The following is a 25,646-nucleotide window of genomic DNA, read 5'->3' as shown; positions in this document are numbered from 1 at the left end:
GGATTTTTAATTTGTGAAGAAAACCTTTTTATTAAATTGGCATCTTACTCAACTCATAATGAAATGCATGATGTGAGCCATTAAGTGATAAGCTATAAGCGAATAAGAAGCCATAAGTAGATCTTCCATTTCACTGCTGTTATTCTGAAGATGGTAATTTTCATATACAGTGAAACAGAATATGATCACCACTCCTTTGATCTCTTTTTCTGCCCGATTGTCATTACTCGCCTGAACTTTATTGCTGGTGGTATACAGCTTGATTGTCTTGTGGAAATAACATTTAGTGTGGTTTTCAGTATATTCGGCCGATAATAGTTGGGGCTCTAAGTTATGATGATGTTGTGTGAATATGGTGATGTTGAACAAAGTAGCTGCGCTGCCAAATGGTGTACTCTGGTTTTCCAGATTAAATAATTTGTTATTACTATCATTAAAGAAAATATTACACACAATAAGTGATTTAAATCATGTTTGTTTCATCCAGGTTTTCACTATATGCTTTAATTTTTCATCATTGGCCTGGCAGAATTGATATTTGTGTCATAATCCCTATTTGGTATTGCCTGATGATAGAAGTGTTGAAGATGGGTACTGTAAAAATAGTGCTGATAGTATGATATATGAAACAGTTTTTGACTTAGCATCAAAAAGTTTAATGTTGATTATAGCTGCTTGGTTCCAGCAGAGTTAGTTAAAATTCACCGATGTGACAAATATAGGGAGAATGAGAGGAGTTGGTGCAGTAGACACTTCCAATAATGAATTGTATATACTTTGTTTAGGTCTGGGCTGCCAACTGTTCCTTTATAGTTTCAGAAAATTTGCAATGGCATTTGGTGATCGTCAAGAAAACAGCTAGTTGTTTTGTGCCACCTAATGCCCCATTTTTGTCTTAGCCAGGACACAAGTCATCCAGTGAATTCATTGTTTGCCTGTAATGTTCTGGGACATTTGGGAGATGTGTCCTCAACTAAGTGTTTCATACATAGATCAAAGTATTGCAGAGGTTGCAGTTCTTGAATGCAGCATGTATTATGATTTGGCTGAAAAGTTCTGTAAAATGATGTGCTAATTAAGGGGCATATTTTGAATGATAATCCTGAGCCCAACAGTGGGATAAGACGTAACGTACCCGGCTGAAGTAGCCAGGCTGGAAAAGTGATTAGACCAACAGATGTGAATCCTGCTTTATCCCATTCTAGTGTTTGCTTCCAGGCTTATTTTGTTGCTTTGACAAATGATTTAAAATCCAGGAGAAAAGGTAAAAATGATATTCTTTTCAAACACAAGGCTTCCTTGGAGATACTCCTACCCTTGCATTGGACTAGATTGGCTGATAATCTTACTTCTACACTTTAAAAGTAATGCAAATTGTAGAAGATTGTTATTCTTCCTCTTTCTCTGATCCCATAGTGGAACCAAGCCACTCTTGAAAATGCCATGTTGGCTCTTGCTGGGCCAATGAACAATGGCATTTATTATTATAATGTCACTTCAGTTTAATAATCAGCCCAATACCAATTGAAAGAACAGGCATTAGTGTCTATCTTGCATCCTATTTGAATGTTGTAGTAAATAAAGAACTTGTATTTATATAGCATCTTACCAGTTCCTCAGGGCCTTGGATCCAAATTGCTTTGCGAAGTGCATTCATTATCACTTTGGCAAGCACTTTTTGGTTCCTGACCTCGATAAAGCCTTAGTTGCCGGAGGAGAAATGACAGTACTTGCCTTCGGCATGAAGGGAGCACTTGGCTGAGTATAGCACCAAAGGGACTTGGTAAGTGAAAAAGATGGTTTTTATCTGGGGCTAATTATCACAGCATCATTCCTTAGGACAAGATCCTGGACTTGCCAAATACTTTCCCTTTATTGTGCGCAAAGTGGGGCCGTTCTTTGATAATTCTAAAATTTTCAGCACAACAATTAAATTTTTTGGCATACATAGTTAGTTGAGTGATGTGAATCAACAATGAACATTTGTACTACATTAATATCAGGCAATTATTATCTTCAACATAAGTCCCAGCTACTCTCTCTTGACCTTCTACCACCGCGAATCTGATCTATTATTATGATGATGTTAACAGATCAGTAGCTTAACTGGATGAACCTTACGGTAGCTAGGTACTCTGACTGGCTTATCTCCTGATACCTCAATTCCACAAGATGCAAGTCATGGATGTAACAGAATACTTCTTGCATGTTTTGATATGTGCAGCTGTAGCAAGACTCAAAAAGATTGACACCCTCCAGGCTAGAGTTGCCTGCTTGATCAGTGCCCTTGCCTCTGATGTCAGAATGTGCTGCACAATCACCAAAGTTCATATAAAAGAAACTCTCAGGCTGGTGAACTCTGCCATCTAGAACAGGAGTGATGTGAGATCACCTCCAACGTTGGCTCTAATTGATGCGTTGTCCTGACTGTGATGCACACTGCTGTTGCTTAGCCATTAGAGGTCAATGTTAACTAGTCCCTACATAACACCAATGTGGGAAAATCATCAGTGCATTTGCTTTGGCTGAAGTTAAAGCCCTTTAAGGCAATTAAGGAATAAATGTGGCATTACAAGCATTGTACATATAATATGAAGATATTTTTAAAAAATGCTCAAAGCTATGTCCTGGAAACAGAAACCAGGTGAATGAATGACTAGTTAATCTGTTTCAGTGGTGCTAGACAAGGGAAGAATTTTGATGGCCACCCATGTGAATTTCTTGCTCTTTTGATATCCCCGTGGCATCTTTCACAATGAACTGAACAGCAAGTGGACCTTGATTTCACATCTAATCTGTAGCATGTCTCTTAGTTGGGTGCTGGTGTGTCAGTGTCATCTGATTTATTGCTTGAAGTCACAATCTTACTGGAAAATTCAAATATTTGAATAATTATTTATAACTGAACAGGAATGTGATGCACAAAATGTATTCTTTAACTTTTCTATTGGTAAGTGTTGCCTCAAGGCACTGCATTGAATTTTTTTTTAAAACAAAGCTTTCTATCCTGTGAAAATAGACCTCTTGTTACTAATGATCTACTGCTAGAACTACACTTGGTGATTTAGAATTTCAGGGGATAATAGTGACCTTGACAGAGAATACTTGACTAATCTCCTCTACCATGGATCTCAGCTATTGCTTTCCATGCAGGGTACGTCCTTCCATCACTTCTGAAGGTGCTAATCCATGTCAGAATATGTTCCATTGAGATCAAATGCCTGCCTGGATCATTGGTCACTCTTCATGTGTAAGCTTAGACAGTGAATGAAAAGTTGAGCCTGATTGCAGCTTCACCCAAAATCCAGGCAGTGAACTTTACAGCACAGCATTTAGCTGGGGATCTCGGCTAATTCTGCCTTCCTTGATTAACAAGCTTTAATGCAATCTCATGACAGGGGATCAAACCTACAACCTTGCTGTTCTGTATGGCTTAAATACAAAACTTTGTGTTGCTGCTGGGGTAGAGTCATGGACTCTTTTCCTTTTTAAATGGCAAACAAATATTCCAGTACCACAGACACCTCTCATTTATAATATTCCTCCAATGAGTATTGATATGTGAGGATCTTATTCTAAAACTTAGTATCAAAAAGACTGACATTGCCATTATAGGAATAAGACAAAAATTAAGTGCTTGGCTTTCTTTCTTTCATGAGGAATAACGTTGCAGAAATCTCAAAGCCATCTTGACCAGTAGGAAGTGTATAGTTCATACAGTTTTCCTCCATGGTCTCACTGAAGGCAAGGAAAGTTTACAAATCATTTTGACCATGCATGATATTGTTTTCAAATGCAATGCAAGGAGCATGAATTCCTGCAGCCTGAAGTCAAGATGTTTTAAGTGGGCTCTTAAAATTTTTTAATGCATTCAGAATTTTTGACTTAATTAAAATTGATTCATGAAATGTTAGCATGTGACAAAGTGCTCAACTTTGGGCTTTCTTGTTCCATTGGAACTTCTGTATTAAGGTTTTAATATCTTTGATTAGGCATTGTTTACATAATATCAAATGCTGTGTATAATTAATTTTTTAAGTTGAAGAACCCAGTCTATATAAGCTTGGCATTAGGATTTATTTTAAGTAATGCGTGTAATATTCACACACGTACCAACAGCAGTTTAGTCTGATTAAGTTTTTCCATATTAGCTAAATGCATCTGCAGTTCTGTTGTGTTCAGGACCATGAAGCCCTTGGTTAAAAGTCACAATGCCTTTTGGTTAGCTTTCAAAAGGATGTAGAGAACTTTACAGTAAAGTGTACAAAGGAATGCATAACATTTGCAGATCTTAGATTCGGATTCCAACAGACATGCAATTAATTTGAACAGGACTTGTATGCACTTCGTGACTGAGTTTTCAGTGCAGACTCATCCATGTGTGACATCTGAAATGCCAGTTTTTTTTAATAAAAGAAAACTATGTATAGAACGGAGTACTGCTGTTTCAGCCAAGGTGTCAGATTTGGCTAGTAACACTCACCTGAGTCAACGTCATGGGTTCAAGTCCTGCTCCAGATCTTGAGTACATAATTCAATGAAAGAAAGGTCTGGATCTATATTGCATCTTTCAGAACTTCAATACATTTCAAGTCTTGTGCAGTGATGCGCTTTGAAGTGCAGTCACTTCAAAGGGAAACACTGCCAATTTGCTCAGAGCAGAGTCCCACAAATAAGCATGTGATAATGACCAGATAATCTGCTTTGCAATCTTGATTGAGGTTAAGTATTGGCTAGGGTACTAGGGATTGTTCCTGTGCTCAATCAACCCTAAAGCTATTGAGGATGTGCTGCATCAGAGATTTGAACTGAGATGGTAGACTAAGATCCTGTATGTTTTACTGTGTGGTTGCAAACAACCCTATAGCAGCACTAAAAGAGGAGAAAACTCCTTTATCAATACCACCAAAAAAAAATCAGCTCTTTTGGCCATTTTGGGACATTGTAAACTGATTGAACGGACTGCCCCATTTCTCTGCATTGTAACAATGAATGCACCTTAAAAATAATTTGTTTGTGAAGCACTTTGAGATGTCCTGTGGTCATGAAAGGCACTATGGAAATGTGGCTTCAGTTTACTGTTCTATTGTGTTGTTACTTGTGTACTAATTTGTGGATGTAGTGGTAGTTCACTTAACACCATCCTGCAGGGTGCTCATTTGTTATAATGCTCTTGATTTTGGAGTCCGAATGCTCACAAATGCATCGCTTCCAGTTCTTCTGCTTGTGCTGGATGCTGTTATACCTGGGCCCTGCCTGGCCCACACCAATAAGATAGTGATCTCACCACTGCACGGCTTGGTATTGAGTGAACTATTGAGGGTAATGTGCGAGGGCAGCCTACAAGGACTGACGTTGGGTGGTCTGGGGTGAACAGTGGCGCGGTGGTGAGATGTAGATCTGAGGACTGCATCCTGGTTAGCATAGTGAGTGTGGGCAATTGCTGGGGCTGGCACCCCCTGCTCTGAGTTGACAGTACTTACAGTCTCTCTCATTACATCCTGTTGGATATGATGGATGCTGAGTGTTTCCTTCTCTTTGGCTGCATGTCTCTCCTAGCACGGAGATTCCTCTATGGTAGGAGGCTTACAGGCCTGTTACCACCATTGAGCTTGTCACTACAGAGCCTTAAACCTTGCATTGCAACACTCACTGTTACAGTCACCTGTGCCTCCCTGAAAGAGTGCTGCACAGCAAAGACTCCAACAGGTGGTACTGAATTCCTGCAAAATACTGTAGACCTAAATTTATCTCAAGACTGTCTCATTGATGTTGCTGTATCTGGAAAATAAAGTTGTCCAAATTAAACCTGTGCAAGGAAATAAGCAAATTGTTGGAAGTACTCAAGAGATCAGTTAGCATCAGCTGAAAGGTCACTGACCTGAAAAGTTAACTGTTTTTTTTCTCTCTCCACAGATGCTTCATTTGTGATTCTTTATGATCTGCTGAGTATTTAATGCTGAAATACTCAACAGATTATGGAGCATCTGTGGAGCGAGAAAACCAGAGTTAACCTTTCTGGTCAGTGACCTTTCAACAGATGCTAACTGACCTCCTGAGTACTTCCAACAATTTGTTTATTTCCTTATACAAGTTTAATTTGGGTAACTTTATTTTCCAGATACAGCAACATCAATGAGACAGTCTCAAGTGAATAACTGGATCATCCATTTTAGTGCTGCTGGTTTTTCAGAAGTATTGTTGGGGGCACCTTCCTCGGATGGTGCCATGGAATTTACACAGCTGAGAGATCAGACAGGCCTTGGGTTAGTGAATCATCTGAAAGGTGCAACAGTATATGATGCAAGGCTGAAGTTGGTTTTCAACAGTGTGAAATGTGTAGTTTTTTTTAAATTGTCCTTCAGGGCTGCCATTTATTGTCCATAAGAAAATGCTACTGAACTGCTTGAAACACTGCAGTCCTTTTCAGTTTTAGTAGTTGATTACAAATGAATGCTAAGGTGTGCCTCAGGAGTTCAGTTATAGGGCAAAGTGATTGACTTGAGTTGTGTATCGATGAGACCAAATTTCTATAGGGTATTATTGATCTTCCAAATATTCTCTCCATTGCTACTTTCACTTTTTTTATTTTAACACTTTTCAAGTTTTCAAACTTATCATGGGCTTTGAGTTTACATTTCCTGGATTATTATTGTGTTCTTCTGGATTACCAGTCCAACAACATCTGAGTGCAGGAGTGTACCCATGTAACTGGTCTGTTTTATTTTAAAGTATTGCATGCAAGCTGACGTGTTTACCTGAAATGTGACTGCCTTTGCCTTGAAAATTGGAGGTTTGGCAGACAGTGTGGCAATCTGCAGTGTTTCAGCTTCTGAGAATTTAGTTCAGTGTGAGTGGTGAAGGAGCCTAAAGGGAAAATCTGAATCAGGAGTTGCAATTTTCCTTTTGTCCCTTGTGTCCAATTTTATTTTCCAGTCCTCAAGGGTAGCAGTTGATTACGTGTAGGTATCACCACTATTTTCCTGCTTTGTTTTGTGCATGATGGAAAATTTTGCATTCTTATAGCAGCTTTCATGATCTTGAAGCCCTAAAGCACTTTACTGCCTGTTAAGTACTGCCCAATAGTTATGACTGTTGGAAATGCAGCAACCAGTATACACACAGCAGGGTCCATCAGGATAGCTTTGAAATAATACCATATAATCCACCTCAGTGCTGTTGTTTTTCCTTAATATATATTGACTAAGGCACAAAGGAAAACTATCAGCTTTAACTTGGATAGTATTGTGGTTTTGTTTTAACGCCTGCCTGTAAAATCAGGCAGATCGTAGGTTAATAAATCATCTGAGAGGATTGGGGCGCATGGGATCCATGGTGACTTAGTAGATTGGATTCAAAGTTGGCTTGGCCATAGAAAGAGGGTAGTGGTAGAGGGAGCTTATTCTGACTGGACATATGCGATCAGTGGGGTTTGGCCAGGATCAGTGTTGGGACCTCTGTATATTAATGACTTGGACAAAAATATGTAAGTTTGTAGATGACAAAAATTAGTGGAGTTATGGAAAGTGAGGAAAGTTGCCTAAGGATTCAGCAGGATACAGACCAGTTGAAAATGTGGGTAGGAAAATGGCAGACAGTTTTTCTGGGCAAGTGTGAGATGTTGCGCTTTGGGACATCAAATGTAAGAGGAAAGTATACAGTAAATAGCAGGACTCTTTGCCACAGGGGGATCTTGGGCTGCAAATCATAGCTCCCTGAAAGTGGCAAATCAAGTAGATAGGGTGGTAAAGAAGCATACAGCATACTTTCCTTCATTGGTTGGAGTGTTGAGTATAAAAGTTGGGAAGTCATGTTGCAGCTGTATAAAATTTTGCTTGGGCCACACTTGGAGTATTGTGTGCAGTTCTGGTCACCTCATTACAGGAAAGATGTGGAGGCTTTGGAAAGGGTGCAGAAGAGATTCAGCAGGATGTTGCCTGGATTAGAGAGTATTGGCTCTAAAGAGAGGTTGGACACACTTGGATTGTTTTCTCTGGAGAGCAAGAGGCTGGGGCAACCTGATAGAAGTGTATAAAATTATGAGAGGCATAGATGGTCTTTTTCTCAGTGTGGAAATGTCAAATATTAAAGGGCATAGCTTTAAGGTGAGAGGAGGAAAGTTTAAAGGAGATTTGAGGCAAGTTTTATTACATAAAAGTGATGGTTGCCTGGAACACACTGCCGGGGGAAGTGGTGGAAGCAGATACGACAGCAACATTTAAGAGGCATTTAGACGGACTCATGAGCAGGTGGGGAATGGTGAGATGCTGACCACATGCAGGCAGATGGGATTACTTTGGATTGGCATCCTGGTCAGCACAGACATTGTGGGCTGAAGGCCTGTTGCTTTGCTGTTCTATAGGTGGTATCAGCAACAGTGTAGAGGTCCCTCAGTAATGTACTGGAGTGTAAGGCTGCATATTGTACCTAGGTCCCTAAAATGGGATTTGAACCCTCAATCTATTGACTCAGTGGCGACATTGCAGAAATGGAGGGGGTGGCTGGGGCCATGCCATTGCTACTTTTTATTGAAAGAAAAACTACAACAAATGTTGAATTCACATTTATGAGTAAAATGCTGTGAACAGAATTTCCAAGAACTGTTGCATTGTTCTTGAAGATTACTTAGCAAGACAAGTTATGTTGGTTTTTGATGGATTTTTCATGTGAAATAAGAGGGACTTGATGTATCCTTTTTAACTGATTGTCAAAATGTATTTCATATTAAAGAACACAAGCCATTCCCTTAATCAACTCAGTAGGCATTAGTATGGAATAACTTCCCTACATTTCTGAAACAATGGAGTGGTGAGCAGTGATTAAAAGACCTGGCTCCATCAATCATCCTAATCAATTCTGTTTCCATTGTAGTGCACAATGCAGTAGAACACTTATTATTACTGCATTATTAAACATTGCTATTTGATGATGCTTCTGAGCTGGGCTTGGTATGGTGTAATACTTGTGAATTATTGCAATCTGCAGCATATTATAGTAGACTTTGAATTGTAGCTTCAGTATTTAATTTTTGTGCGGTCTGCTCGAGTCTCAAAGCAGTACCACAGTAATGTTGTTATCAATTCCAAATTTACTTTTACAGCTGGTAGAAAATGATCTTGTGAAAAGATTGAAGAGAAACTATAAATCAATTAGTATGTAGAAAAGAAGTAAATACTGTGGCTATTTGAGTACTTCAGAGGCTGGAGAATCTGTCTCGAATGATCACTGGCTCTCTAAAGTATCTCCACTTTAAGATTGGAGTATGATAGAATACTTTTCACTTGTCTGAGCTGGTACAAATTTCAAGGAGCTGAACACCATCCAGGATGCAGCAGTTCACTACTTATCCATCACCTAAACAACCACTCTTTTCACTGAGGCTGCAGTGTGTACCATCTACACGATGCATGGCAGCATCTGCCAAACCCAACACTTCAGAAGGTCAATGTCAGAACTTCCTAATTCTGCTCCAAGTTTCTCACCATCATGACTTGGGCATCTATTACTATTTTTTTCACCGTGGCAGTGTTGATCTCCTGGAACTCTCTAGCTATCAGCATTGTAGGATCTGAAGAAGTTCAAGAAGAAGGGCAAGTCACCACAGTCTCCTCAAGGGCAATTAGAAGTGCAAAATGAATGCTGGCCTATGTTCCCCTACTGAAAATGAGTGAAAATAGTACAGTACAGCTGTTTGGTGCTCTGTGTGCCTCTTCCATAGTGACTTGTATGGCGAGTTCCAGAAATCTGCTAATTTGCAGCTGAACTGCAAAGATCAAGTGAGGTGCTTTGGGAAGGGGAGGGATATTTAAATGCAGACTAACGCCAGTAGTTTTCATCTCGAGCCTCCTTCCTAGGGAAATAATGAGAAGAATGACAAAGTGGAGCAGTAAAACCTTTCGAGCACTGATTTGCTTCTGTATTTGAACATAGAAAACTACTTCAGAGTTCAGTAAAATAATGGAAATGCAGCTGTGCTTGGTGATAGAGCAGTTTATGGATTTACAACTTTTCCTATGTACTGGGAGTACAGTGGTTGATATGTTGTTTCCAATATTTTGGTAAACCTGAGGAACTTTTTCCAGTGATCGGCAGATAGATATTTTGAAATGTGCTGTAATTTATTCCTGTCAATTCAGATTTTTTTCATTAAACATGAGCTAGTAATTTTAATTAAGATAACAAGGAAAATGGGAATTTAGTACTAAATAACATGGAATTATTAAATACTTCAATTGTAGTGATTGTGAATTAAGATTGACTGCGCATGGAAAAATGGTAAATCCAAACACTTAATTATCTGATTGGAACCTGTTGGTGCATTAACCGATTTGTGCCAGATTTTGAGTCATTCGCTGTTTGGATAACCAGCTTCAGAGAATACATTATCGTGATGAACTCATTTGTGTGTGTCAATAGCTGTGAAATCATGACAACCACTGGTGCTGACATTGCTGGTGCCACCTGATTATTTTGAAACAGTCTTTAGCTTTCCTGATTTGAATAAAAGAAATAACCATACAAAAAAAATTAAACCTGATCCAGAACAGTTTTTACTTTCCCTGCTTAAATACAATGCCTTATGTCGAGTATGTGTCTATCATACTTGCCTGACAGCCACATTTAGTCCTGCAAGTAATTAGAAGAGAGGACCCTGGCTAATTTTCCTTTCATGTTCTCACTGCTGTTCTGGCTGATGTATGGTCGTAAACGTTTACAACTATTTAGCCCATCATGCCTGTGCCAGTTCTCTGTAGCTATCTGATCAATTCCATTCCTCTGCACTTTCCTCATGCAACTTTAATCTTTTTCTTTTTCAAATGCTTACCAATGTTCCTTTCTTCATATTGCGAACTTTCATTGTTTTTAAAATCAGTTGGATAATGTTTTAACAAATTTGCTTTGAAAATATCCTTGCCCTTTGGTTTCATGGTGACAGTAGTCTTCCTGGTAATTATTAAATTTATTAATAATTTTGAGTGACTCCATCAGGGCAACTCTTCATCCTTTCTCTGCTCCTCTTGTGCATTTCTTGGCATAATTAGAATCTCTTCCCTGGTTTTGATTCCAGGCCTGCCCTTGTGGTTGGTTGGTTAATGAAGTGTCTCAACAAGCCATTCAATTAATTCATGGGCCATTAGGAATGGTCTTGCCAACAACAAACACATCTCATGAACCAACAAAAAAGACTTGAACGGATTATCTAGTCTATTGCCCCATGGTAATATCAATGGTGTGTTGCATTCCTTCAGATAATTCAGGTGGGCATTTACAACTCTATTGTACAAGTCAAAGTTGAATGTGGTATTCTCCTGTAGATCTTGGCTACTTGACTTGAGCCTGACAGGACCTAATCGCAGGAGTTGGGATCAGATCATGTAGGGTATGAAGAAAACGTTGTTCTTGTTTGGTTTGACCGGGTTTGGGTCTGGTTTTACTTTTAAACCTGAACAAACTTGTGTTCACGTGTCACAACCAATATGTGCTTCCTGCGGGAAGCAACCTTTGCTGGTCAGTCATCATTCTAATGTTTGAGATCCTCTGGCATGAAATGCCACACTCTGAGTAATAATTATAAACTTGACAGTTTTCAGTAAATATATACACAATATGGCCTCCTTTTTAAATACTTTTGAGTAGACTGTTGTAATAGGGTTTCCAATCAAGAAAAGTGATGCAACAGTTAAAGAAACAAATGTTAAAACAGTTAAAGAAACAAACAACATACTTTTTAAATTTCACTTTGACTTTTAAAGCTTTCGTACAACACAACTTGCCTAGTTTGATGTTAAGCTAAGTATGGTTTTGTGGAACAGGTATTACTCGCTGGGTTAGCATGGAGAAATTTTGATGATGTTCAAAGAATAGAGCTCAAAGCCCTATAAACATTCTGTCCTTTTACTGCATATCATTGAAGCCACAGTGATACAGACAAAAATGAATCCTGCAACATTTGTTTTATTCATTTATAGATTATAAACTGGATCTGTTTTGTAGAGGAAACTTTGATATGTGGAGGCAGATCTACTGGGAACTGCTTTTGAGATTGGTGCCCGAAATAATTTCCCTTAGTACCTTAACAGCTGTAAGATTGTGTGGATTTTCATCCTGTCTGGCCAAACTGGATTCAAACCAAAATATCAGAGCGGAAAGAAGAGTATTCTTACTCATTGTCTGTTTCAGCCTCTCTTTCGTATAAACTGTATATTTTGAAATGTTTTTCAAATTCATCTTTGCTGAATTGCTGCCAATTGAATTTCAATCTTAAATCATTGGATGAGCCTAGACCACATTCATCAGGTAGACTTCGAGGAAGAATACAGACGGCACATTTGAAACATTGAATCATCTTGAATATAACATTTGGTTTCTTGTAGGAATAATGAAGGTGAGAAGCCTTTTATGACCTCTGGACATCTCAAATCTATTTAAAGATAACAAAATTCTCTGAAATAAAATCAAATGGGTAAAGTTAGTTACATGGAGTTAGGTCACAGATCAGTAATGACCTCATTGAGTGGCAGAGTAGACTTAAGGGATCCTGTCTATTGTGAGCAACAGTGATGCTTTGGGAATGCTTATATTCAGCTGACCTCGGTTTATTACCTCATTCAAAGAAGGTATTTCTGACAAAACAGCACTGTGCCAGTACTGACCAGGAGTGTGCTCAAATTATCCTGACTTCATCCTGGACTTTCCAGTGTAGATATGAAGTTGCTGCCATGAACCATAGCTGTCAATGATGAATTGGGCTAGTGCTGGTGGACAATATGTTGCCCTGAACTTGGGGTTGAAATTCCATACAAACCTAACAAAACTGGATATTCCATTGAAACAAGTAATATTGAGTCATTGCTGGATTATGAGCAGAAAGCCATCTGCTTTTCTTTTGTTTTCTTTGCACTTGTTGAGCACGGCTCTTCCTATAGTGAGGTTGAACAGACGTGTAACCATCTGATTTGTGTTTGGCTGGCACTGTAGTCTATTTGGCCGGCATTTTATTAGTTGAAAGCTGCCCTTTGCACTTTTTGGATTCAGTTTGTCAGATTAGGAGCAGGGAGGTTAAAACGTTGTAACTTCAAATTAAATTTAATGCAATTAGCTTTTTAAAAAAAAATCCAGTAGGACCAGTAACCCTGAAAATGTTGCCTGAGGTCGAACCAATTCAGAAGATGCCGAGATTAAAACAAAAGTAGAGTGAACCACCAACTGCTGAAGAGATGAAAGTGAAAACAAACTTAAAAATAGTTATTCACATTCCATTAAATCCAGATTTACAAATGTGGAGAAGTGGTTCTAACAAAAAAAAATGTGCAAACCTCACATTCTGTAATTCACACAAATTCATCATTTGCCATGAAAGGTGCTGTTCTGAATTTGGTTTGCTCTATTAGGAGCTGGGTGATATGAGAGTTCTGAGCATCTGAATTTCATGGTATGGTGCTGTGTGATTTGGTGGACAGGCATTGCTTATAGACTTATTTTGCCTTGCATTTCACCATTATTACCTTTGGATGTACATCTGCTATTCTTGTAACTGGTTTAGTAGGTGTTGACTGACTAATTGATGAGGGGCAATTGTATGTCTAAATTATAGATGTAGCTAGAAGTAACTGTTGTAATGACTCATTTGTTCAATTGAATAATGATTATGGCTTTCACCCAATGGCATTAAGAATTTTCTTGTTTACGGGATGTGAATTTGTACATTGTTTTTGTGCCTTAAAATGTTAAAATCTTTTTTAATAATGGAGGCAGAGGAAAGGCTAAGCTCAGTCCTGATGCCAATGTTTGATGTTATTGGGCCGTGATGGCTTGGGTCACCATTCCCTACCTGTCAGTGAATGGAGCAGGACATCAGAGGAGGTTGATGTAGGTGTGCACTTAGATATGCTGCTTTACAAGTTAAATAACATTTTAACACCAGTCATAAATCTATATCTCTTATACTTATTGTAATACAAGTCCAGGAAAATGAATTCAAACTAAATTCTGAGGCACAACAGTGGGAATGCTGCCCTGAAGTGCTCCATTCAGCCAAGTACAGGAGAGATCGAAAGACTTAATTGGGTCCAAGGTATTGCTAATTAGGGTAGTTGGAGAACCAGAAGAGGTGAACTCATGAAATGTTTTTGTCTTATTGCTCTTTCCAGCTGGACCTCATTGTTTTGTCATCTAACTTGGAGGATTTGAATTGGAGTCCAGCTAGCATTGAAGCTTGGTCTGAATCATTTCTCTCCTTTTTAGTTTTGTTTTTAAATTAATCAGGTGGTATGTGAAGTATAAACTTCACATTAGTTTATGTTGATCTTTATATTTTTCCTTGCATTTTCAAGAAAGCGGCATTTATGGTCCATTCTGTGGTTTATTTCCCAATTTATCTGGATCCATTCAACCTCCGACTAACGTTCTGGGGTTACTGGTCTTTCTAGAGTATTTTTGGAGCTTATTACATTAGACTGGATTTATAGTTACAAAACCCCACCCCACCAAAGCCTTTGGGTAAAACTTCGAAGGAATATTGTGAAAGGTATGCATTACACAGTGGGACTGCTGGTGTGGTGTTTTGGGAGTATATGATAGTGCATGCTTGTTGTGTTACATGGCTTCTGTGAGGGAGCTGTTTGCCATGTGCATTATATCAGAGGTCACAGTATGCAGGCTGTATCACTTATGAACAAGTTTCATAGGAGCTAGTTCTATCCTATACACAGATTTTTCTCATTTTCTTCTCTCTCAGCTTCTGATCAGAACAAATGGTTTCTTTTTTGAGTTCTTGACCACTGTTACCCTATGATCTAAGGTGGCCTTAGACCACTTCTGTCTTGTAGCTGGCCCTGTTATTACCCATTAACTTTCCACAGGCATTTTAACAAAAAGTCTCATAATGTTTTAATAAGCTGTTGTGACATCTTACTTCAATAACACATATGGTTATGACTATGGGATTTTCCTTATGTGGTTTTGAATGGTTTCCTTTGTCTGTTTTTATAATAATGTACTGTATTTTACAGATTACTTCAAAGCAAATAGCTATAGACGCAGAAAATGATTAACAATAATGGAAAGTGGATGTGAATCAAACTGATTTTGACTAAAAGCATTTTGATGGGAATGGGGAATTATCTAGTTGTCTTAAAGTTGCAGTGTATCTTGGCACTCCCCTAAAAATGTGAGTTAAATACACATTGGCTCACAATCTAAACCACTTCATTTTAATCATGAAGATGATTTAACTTAATAGAATTTAAAACTGCAAATAGTTGCATCCTGCCTAAAATGTAGAAGTCTGTTGAGAATGTCCAATACTGAAAATTGTGTCTGAATAGCAGTTCGTACTTCACAGAAGGTGATGGAGCAACTACATCTGAACAGAACAATTGGGCTGACTGAACAGCCACAGGAACATTAGGAAAAACATCAGTCACATCGTCCAGGAGACATTTAGGTACCTTCAGCATCTGTTTCTGGACTCTTATCTGAAGCTTTCCTAAAAGAGCAAGAACAAAAAAAGATATTCAGCAGCAAATTATGTAGTTCAACAGGAGTTTAGATAATAAAACTTCTAGGACAGGAACTTGAGGTGGTATGGAATTTAAAGAAAAACTGCAGAGTCCTGTAGTTGGGTTCAAAAGACCAATAATGTCAGCCTTGTGCCAGAGTTTTGTATCCGCAGTTTCCCAGAGAAGACTCATTTACTTCTCGCATACTCATGTACTTGCTCAGCAAATCACGGAAACCCACCTCCCCTCCATGGACTCCATCTGCACTTCTCACTGCCTCGATAGAGCAGTCAACGTAGTCAAAGACCCCACTCCGGCCATTCACTCTTCTCCCCCCCTCCCATTGGGCAGAAGATACAAAAGCCTGAATGCACATACCACCAGGCTCAAGGACAGCTTCTATCCCACTGTTATAAGACTAATGAATGGTCCCTAGTACAATAAGATGGACTCTTGACTTCACAATCTACCTCATTATGACCTTGCACCATATTGTCTACCTGCACTGCACTTTCTCTGTAGCTGTGATGCTTCATTCTCCACTCTGTTATTGTTTTACCCTGTACTACCTCAAGGCACTGTTGTAATGAATTGATCTGTATGGATGGTATGCAAGACAAGTTTTTCACTGTACCTTGGTACATGTGACAATAGTAAACCAATTTATCTATTCTGTTCTCTGGGATTCTGTCATTGCATGTCAATGTCTCTCAAAGAAAAATTCATCTCTTCAAGTAAAGCTTTCCCTGGCTCGAAGTCTGTTCGGGAATTGTGTGGGACGTCTTTCAAGTTTTAAGCATATTATTCATAATCAATGTTCGCACTGAATATCTGTGCCACTTTTGAACTGCACTGAAGCAGAGGGAAGATCATCACCATTAATCTCTCGATGCCTACATGACCACTTTTCAGGAGTGGTTCCTGTGTGTCACCGTGGTGAGAATCTTGGATGAAGCATTTTTTCCCTTCCTAATTTGGGGAAAAATTATTTCTGCCCTCTTCCTTCCCAGTCCTGATGAAGGGTCTTGGCCCAGAATGTCGACTGTTTATCCTTCCATGGATGCTGCCTGATCTGCTGAGTTCCTCCGGCACTTTTTGTGTATTGCTCCAGATTCCAGCATCTGCAGAATTTCCTGTGCCTTCACAAATTGTGACGTCTTGTTAGGCAGCCTCCAGTTGAGGATGACTCTCTTCCATTACAATTCTGTGGGCTCCGAGTTGGCTGATGAGGTCAATGTGGGACCTAGAGAGTCTGCCACAGACGAATTGTTTGGGATGTTGTTTGTCCCTTCTGCTCTTTGTGCATGGCCTGTGTGCTTCCAACATTGAGAGTTGAGGCACTCAGTGCCTTCCCGCATGTTCCTTCCCCATTTTGACCAGTGGTGGGCTACAGTGAGGATGTTACATTAAGAGGGAAAATGTGTAACTGTATATTTCTTCCCCCAACCAGCTCAACAACCTCTAACCTTGATAAGCTGTACTAAAAATTGCTTTAATTTTAAAGGTGCAGCAAGTTGCTTGATAACACTGTTAATGCAGAATCTGATCATTAACAGTGCTCTATTAAGGCATACAGTTTAATTTAAAGCAAATTTGGCTGAGTTAGAAACAGTTCCAGTCAGAGTCTGGTGCATTTTGAAATGAGTTTAGCATTACAAAATCCTATTAAAATTGCTAATACCACATGAACCTCTCGTATAAGAGTGCTGTGAACGGAGGATTTTCTTATGAATTATACTCAAAGCTGTTAGATCTCCAGAATATTGGTTATTTCCAAGACAACATTACTTTATGAACACTTATTGTACATTTCTCTTCCGTTTGAATGCAACTTCTGGCAAGGGTCATTTCAATTAACTCACCTGTTTCTTGGTACATTAAGTGACAGATGAAATAGTTTCTTTTCTTTTGTGTCAATCAGGTTTGGAATTGTATGCATTGTCTTTACAAAGTCGTGCTTTGGCTTGTTCTACAGGTTTAATAATAGGAAGTTCAAAAGCCTTTTTTGAAAACAGACCTAGCATATGGATGGGTGTTTCAGTGAAGGCTTCAGGAGTGGTTCAGGGAATCTTTCACAGCAGAAAATTTTAAGGGTTATAAGTTTTATCAAATATTAGGTTTCCTTGTAAAGGTTTTAAGCTCCCACACCACAAATAGCAGTGGTCTGTTATCTATTTCTTTTCCTGGAGTTTGTCATGCTGCAGTTGTTAATAGGTTATCCAGCTGGAGTCTAAACATTGAACTTTCAGAATCTCATTTCTTTGATTGTTAATATCTAAAATGTCCTGTAAATGGAAGGCAGATTAGTGCATGGACATGTTATTCATGATGAATTGAAGATAGATCTTGTTTTCCACACACATATTATACCTTTTGTGACCAGATTAGCAGCTTTACTCTGAAGGAGGTAAGGGTGAAATGACAGCCGGACTGCCGACCTAAAGGAAAGATGTGATACACTAGCCTTATGTCGAGTGAATTTCTGACTCTGCTGTCAAGTCACAGGCAAATTCCATTGAAGCCATGCGTTAGAAGTTAATACTGTGCCACCACCATTTCAGTAATTTCTAAAAGAACCTTGAAAGAGGAAATTTGAAGTGAAAACTGTGAAACTGGAAGAAATAAAATGGAAATGAAATCCAACTGTTGACTACAACCAGTGCTTCAATATTCAAGGCATCTTTAAATACACCTAATTCTCGTGTGTGTCTGTGTTTGTGTGTTAAAATGAGTTTAAGAAGGAGGAAATCATTTACAGAGTTCAATAATCCCAGCCTATGATAGCAACTGGTGAAACTAACGATTCACTTCACAGAATGCTAGCATGTTTTATTAATATTCTGTTCCCTTCTTAGTAACTTGATAAACAGGAGGAGAATTTTAAAATTCAAAAAGAATTTCTAAGTTTAATTTTTAGAAATTTAATCTTACAACAATATTTATTGAACATTGATTTTTGTTCCCCTCCAACCCCCCCCCCCCCCCCCCCCCCACAAGTGTAACAGGAAAATGACAATTTCCAAGTTGTTCTGCATTGCACGGGAGATGTGACCTGACAACTTGGACCATCTGGGACAATTTCTGTGTTACCTGTGCACAATCTGATGTAATCTCCCTTCCAAAAATCCTTTTGGATCATTCCCATTTTATTTCTTCCAGTTTCAGTTTTCACTTCAAATTTCCTCTTTCAAGGTTCTTCTAGTAATTACTGAAATGGTGATAGTGCAGGATTAACTTCCAATGCTTGGCTTCAATGGAATTTGCCTGTGATTTGACAACATTAGGCCAAATAAGGAGTAGCTATTGTTGGGCACTGAGACAACTGGATCTTTGCAGTTAAGTTAATTCCCTATCCAGTTCTGATCTTGGATGTAAATCCCCTCCCTGACTCTGATACTGCATGTAGAATAGCTTCCTGGCTCCAAGCTCGCATGTAGATCCCTTCCTTGGCTACAGCCTTGTCTACGATCTGGCATGGTAATCCCCATTTTCCCCCTCCCTGATGTTGCATCCTGATTTCCTTCCTTTTTGGTTCTGATCTTTTATCCAGACTCCTTCCACCTTTTTTCTCTCCCCCCACCCCTCCCCATCCTCAGCTCTGATCTTGTTATCAGATATCCCCCTCCCCTGGGCTTCTGCTTTGCTTTTCTATGTGACCAAGTTCCAACACGTGGTCTCTGGCCTGCTATCGCCACTAACTACCCTGCTCCAGGGTCTGGCCTTGGCACAAGGTGGCACATTTTTGACAACTGACATGCCCTTTCGGTAAACTTGGCCCCTGTGCACTATTGAACTTCTTAGCAGTGGCCCTAAAATGAAATGTTGTTGAAATGCAGCTTGAACAATCAAGCACTGGATCCATTTGGGTGCCATAGAATTCCTAGGCCATTCCATGTATCCTTGGGTGACAGCAAAGAGAGAATTTAAATACCCATTAGGTCTCATTATTTGAGGCCGATACACGTGCACACATTTCACGTGTGATGTAGTTGTATGGAACACCACACAAGTAGTTGGATACATCCTGGAAGACTTTATTTGGTTACCTTAAGTCTGTCATGCTGGGGCATTGGTGAATAATAATTAGAATTGAGTAAAGAATTCATTAGTGATTTTTGAAAATGACTTGAGGTGCAAAGAAAATGGGACACACCTGCCTGGAATTGTGACCATTTAAGTGAAAGAATATGTAGCCTTGTTCACAATTTGCAGTGTAAGAGTCCTCCTAGAAAGAACACTTCTATCTCCTTTGCTTACAAATGTCACACAAGTTATACTTGCAATGCTAAAGGGCAACGTTTTTATTCATAGTTTGTATTTAAATGTCACTTGATTTTACCTGTCTGTTGTCCTTGGTGGAATGTATGCATTTAATATTGAGGAACCTGGTGAGTGCCTAGTTCTAGAGAAACAATGGTAAATGAAAATCAAAGAACTGAGATGTTGGAAATCTGAAATAAAAATAGAAAATACTGCAAATACTCAGCAACTTGTGGAAAGAGAAATAGTTAACCTTTCAGCTCCAGAATCCTTCATCAGAAAAATAGGTCAGATTTTCTGTGCACTGGCTGAGGGACATTGCTAGTTCCTGACATTTTCTTTCTTTTAAAAAAAAATCCATCTACAGAGCTTCATTGTGCTCTTCAGCAAGTATTTACTTTTCCTAATCCAATTTTCCTGTTTCCTTGGCTGCTCTGTTGCAACTTCTCTGGGGTATCTGTGGTGTCTAGCTTGGAAGATGAGCAATTCCAGGATGTAGTGTGGTCATGGTACTGGACTGTTAATCCAGAGGTACAAGTTCAAATTCTACCATGACGACTGGGAAATTTAAATGCAGTTAATGAATTGAATCTGGAATATAAAACTTGAACTGGTAATAGTACTTGAACCACCAGATTCCTGTAGCAGTCTATTGAGTTCATGAAGATTTAGGGATGAAGTCTACTATCCTTACCTGGTCTGGCCTAAATGTGACTCCAGACTCCACAGTAACATGAGAGAAACAACGGACTGCAGGTGCTAGAATATCTAGACGAAAAATACGATGATGCTGGAGGAACTGAGCAGGCCAGGTGGCATCTGTGGAGAAAAGCTGAGGAAGGGTCCTGACCTGAAATGTTGACCACCTGCTTGTATCCATGGATGCTGCCTGGCCTGCTGAGTTCCTCCAGCATCATCGTGTTTTTTTTTCATCCACAGTAACGCGGTTGTCTCTTAATCAGCTCTGATACTGTGTGGCCAACTTGTTGGGTTCAGGACAAAAACCAACTGGCTTGTCAGTGACACCTACATCCTGTGAATTAAAACAAAATATTTTGTAGTATTCTGTACAAAAAAAAACACATGAATAGTATGTATGCTTATTGGCTTCATAATCAAATCAGCATTATTTGACATTTAAATTTTGTCCTAACTTTGTGTAAAATAGATTGGGGCAGAATAACCATTTAGATTAAAGCATATTTAGCAGACTAGAGAGTGAAAGCTTTAATTTTAACACTTTAGAACAACTGACAGAAAGTAAAATGAAGATGGGGATTTTCCCACAAATTGAAAAATAAACTTTTCTTAAACACTAAATTTTCATTATTCACATCCATGGAATTTTCCAAATAATTATTTGGAGCGTATTGAACTCCACGTGTAAAATTAACTTCACTGGAGCAGTCAGTAGCAAATAATTATGGCATAATATGCCATTTAAAAACCTGCCTCTCATTCAATAGGATGTAATATTTTAAATTGATTTTACAAGATGAGTGCAGAAAAAAATTTGAAGTACAGAATCAACAAGCATTGATTCTGTGGTGGTTGCAAACTATGCAAGAGCACAGCTTGCTGAAAAATGAGCAGGTTTCACCAAAAGCAGCTTCTGAATTTCTGCATTTAATGGTACAGGTGCCAAAACTGCTGACAGTCATAAATCATAGTCATAATGTTGTACATCTTGAGTGATTATAAAATGGTCTTGCACTGCATTAGCCAAACCATTGAGTTGATCAAATAATATGAGATAATTTACACATTGATGGGCATTTATCTGATTATAATGCAACAGCAACAATAAACTAAAATGTAACAGTTGGAAAATGGCAGCTAGACAACTGAACATCGATAGGCAACTCGAATTGCTCTCTTCCTTGGAGTTGCCCTTTGAGGATTCTTTGCAGTAATTTGTGTAATTGAGCTGGGCTAGCTGTGTTATGAACACAGCTGTTTGGTTTTTTTAGCAGTGCAGCTGTTAATGACACCTATCTTATCTAGATAAAATGGGGGAAGGAGGGGGGAAAAGCACCTTTCTTTCTTTAACTTCCTTCCCTTCTTTCTTCTGCCACCATCCACGCATGCCACATCCTACGTTCCCAGATTCACTTGTACTACTGATTAACTTTAGCATTTGAAACATCAATTTGCAAAAGGCCAAGAGGGCAGCTGTTATTATGTTGGCTGCACATGTTGCCGCTATACTAGAGGAAGCTAAAGTATTAGAACACGAGATTCTCGTCAGATTTCCAAAGTTGGGAAAGAGCTGATGAGCACAGTGGAGCTGCTGGTAAACCTGCTGCCTCTCAGCATCAGAGACCCAGGTTTAATCCTGATCTTTGATGCTCTTTTGTGGAGTTCACGTGTTCTCCATGTGGCTTTCCTGGCTTCATGCTACATCCTGAAGATGTGCGGGTTGGTAGGTTAACTGCCCGCTGTAAATTGTCCCTTGTATGTAGGTGAGTGGTAGAATCTGTGGGGGGTAAGTTTTTGAGAAAGCGGATAGAATAATGAAAAATGGGATTACTGTAGGATTTGTGTAAATGGGTGGTTGAAGGGCCTGTTCTCATTCTCTCTGCCTCTCTGATAATTTGGGACTTTCTTACTACTTGCAAAATAACATTGCCTCGGCAGAGCCCTGAGTTCTTACAAAATCACACTACTGGCGATGCACAGTGCCACCAGTAAAAGTCTCCTTCTTCCAAATATTTGCATTGTAATGAAACATTACCTTCAGAATTTGTTAAAGGAACATTTTTCAGGAGCCTCACCTTGTGTCCTTTGTAAAATTAATGATGTAAAAATCATGATGTGGAAGTATAGCTTGGCTCAAATTGTCTGCTTTATTCTTTGTGAGAAATAGCCTTAACCTCCTGTTGCCATTCTGCTTGCCTGTTCTTAGTATTCCCATCTCCCTCAACTGCACATTGCCATGGACCTGATATTCCCTAGGAGCTGCTGCTGTCACACTGCTATAATTTGAGCATCTGTTCATCAGAATGCACATTTGCATGCATGCCACACCTTGCATTTCATGCATAGGCCTGCAGAAGAGTAACACAAAGCCTGTTAACTCCGGTAATGGATTAAACTGTCCTGCACTGCCCCAGGATTGCTCACTTCCTAATCCTCTTCCCGAGGTCCCTCCTTGTTTATTTTTATCTCTTTTTCTTCCCCTTTGTGTCTTTGTTCTTTTTTTCTTTTCGCCTTCCTTGAAGGCCTTGCACGTTCTGGGTAAATGTTTTTCTGCACCTCTGTATGTGTGCAATTAATACTATTTCTCAAATAGCACACAAATTGTTACTGCTTTTGAAACAATTACAGAGTAATGTTTTAATTGCATGAGACATGAGACATTCCGTACACCATGAACATTTTGAACATCTTTCTAACATTTAACTGAAAATAACATTTTATTCAAACTGCATGCTTGCAAATTAGAACGCCATCAAACCATTTATTGGAGGATATGGTTGCTGCCTGTTCTCGTGTGTAAGACCTATTACCTTACTTGCCTCCCAGGCAAGAAGGTGAGTTGAAGTCTATCTGATGCAGGAGGGAATGCTTTTGAATTCTCTGGTTGTTAATATTAAGCTTGGAAATTATTCTGGATTCTTATCACAGTACAGACCATTTTTATGATAATTGGCTGCAGTGAGTTATTGTTTTAATTTTACTGCAGTGAGTAATCGGGTCACAAGGCCCTAAAGAAACAAGCTCGCACAGTAAACAAATTTATTCAGTGCTTTGTGTCACTTTAATGTTGCTGGGTCACGCCCATAATATACCGATTGCGGACACGTAAGAAAAACCGAGGCCAGCACTTGAAAATAATATGAGCATACACCCTTAAAAATTATTTTTATGCTGATGCATAAATCATCAGCTAAGAAGTCAGACGCCCATTAGATGTATATTTCTATCATGTAAATGTAAAACCATGACGTAGTTTTTGAAACCTCTAATGCAGCTGTGTACTCTACTGATTGTATAGTTTAGGCACATAAATTTGCTGATGTGGCATATTTTCCTTGGCTGGATGTTGCTATTGTAAATATATATGAACTCTGCATGTCTGGTGAGGGAGGAATTTGTTCAAACTGCTGCTAACTCATTAATTGTGGGCAACATTTGCAGTTGTTTGTCTTGTTGCAGCTTACTCTTGGTTTTAAAATGCAAAGGTTAGTTCATCGTCCTTCTGCTGTTCCCTTTGCTTCCACTGCCCCTTAATCCTGTCAAGTTTGGTTTCACCAATGGTCTTCTAGTCTTTTTACAAGCTCCAAGTGGTGGAGAACGTTGCTTGCTGCATCTCCCTCTCGCTGGGCACTACATTGTCTTCAAGCACCTTGTCTTTCTTTAAGGTCTCTGTGCTGTTTCGTCCATTTCTTTGAAAGTTCCACCTGCTCTGGCTCATTCTGAGCCCTTTTGGTTTTCTTGTACTGATCAATGCAAATTCTTCGTCCGTCCCTCCCAGCTCATCATGTCAGAACTTGAAGTACGTCAGCTCTACTGCCTGAAACTCTCTCTCCTATATTCCTCTTAACCTTCCTCCACACCTTTTAAAGACCTGTTCACAATATCTTTGCTACAACTTGGGTTACCTTCTTAATTCTCTCCTTCCAATTGTATCTTTTCTGCAAAACACTAACATTTCCACCATAATAAAGGTAATTGCAAATATTCTTCAGTTGATCAGAATGTGATGAAGCTATAACTACTTTGGGTATTGAATATGCTAAAATAAATTACGGGTTCATTTCCCTCATCAAAACCAAGCTGCTCCTTTGGTACAGAAATATTTTACATTTTCAGAATCTCTCTCGCTTATGAGCATAGTTTCTGTTTCAGCTGGTAATCCAATTGCATCTTCGAACTAAAGTGGTGTTAGCAGTTGGCTACATGTGTACACATCAAACACTATCTTTCTGAAAGTCTGATTTACAGTTGCACTTGACCAGGGCTTGAGTTAGAAATGGAATAGTGATGTAGCAGTGGCATTCCAAAGCCTTTTGCTTTCCTGTAGAAACCAGGAAATGTGGGAAACCAACAACTGATACCTGTGCTGTCTTCAAGTTCCCACTAAGTCACTGAATGACCCCTATGCTTTAGGTTCCATGTAATTCATTCACCATGTCGTTCAGGAGAGAGGATCATGATCTTATCTAGTGTAATTTTAGAAGTATTGATTACATTAAAGTAATAATTAAGAAATTATTCAGAGAAATACAGATATGGCCATTCAATGCATTTTGGTTAAGGACAACAGCTCACTTTGGAGCTTTAAACCACAAATCAGTAGGTCCCTGGTAGCATGTTAAATTTGGCATAAGGTTGAATGAGCAAATTGTGAATGAAGTGGTCATATGCAATTAATAAGTATTCATTTTACAACTTTTTAAAATATAGATTTTGTCAGTGCACATGTGAATTTAAAACTAGCATTTGCCTTTGGATTGCAATATGAGATCACTATCATTTCTCCAAACAACCGTTTGTGGGATAAAGCGGTTTTTTAGTTTGCAGTACATTCTAAGCATTGTATTGAAGGGATGAAATAATGACATAAATTCTGTGGGACAAAGCTTTTGAATTGCTTCTCTCAAGGTTGAGACTATATTTAAGGGAATGTGCTACTTTTAGTACTCCATTCACTGTTTTTGATTTTCAATAACCAGTTTAAAAAAAAATTCATGCATGCAATGGTCACTGTAAGTCTTATGTTTTAGTGGGTTATCAGGTTGGGCACATGCAGTGCAAATTGGATGTGATGTCATTATTTTACTTGCTAATGCAAGGAGTATTTTGACTTTGAAATGTTCATATTGGTGCAGCCCCCTTCATTAATACTTATAAACCAGCCACTTTATTTAAATGACCTCTGTG

At 38.9% G+C, this 25,646-nt stretch overlaps 1 protein-coding gene across 8 annotated transcripts in view; it reads left to right on the top strand.

The window, feature by feature from the left end:
* trps1 (trichorhinophalangeal syndrome I) overlaps positions 1–25,646 on the top strand; it is a 178,496-nt gene that overhangs the window by 13,478 nt on the left and 139,372 nt on the right. The gene's annotated exons all lie outside the window — the stretch shown is intronic.

Source organism: Pristis pectinata, chromosome 9, assembly GCF_009764475.1.
Source record: "Pristis pectinata isolate sPriPec2 chromosome 9, sPriPec2.1.pri, whole genome shotgun sequence".
Lineage (NCBI taxonomy): Eukaryota > Metazoa > Chordata > Chondrichthyes > Rhinopristiformes > Pristidae > Pristis > Pristis pectinata.
Note: the sequence above shows the minus strand (reverse complement) of the source record. Positions and strands in the feature narration are given on the sequence as shown.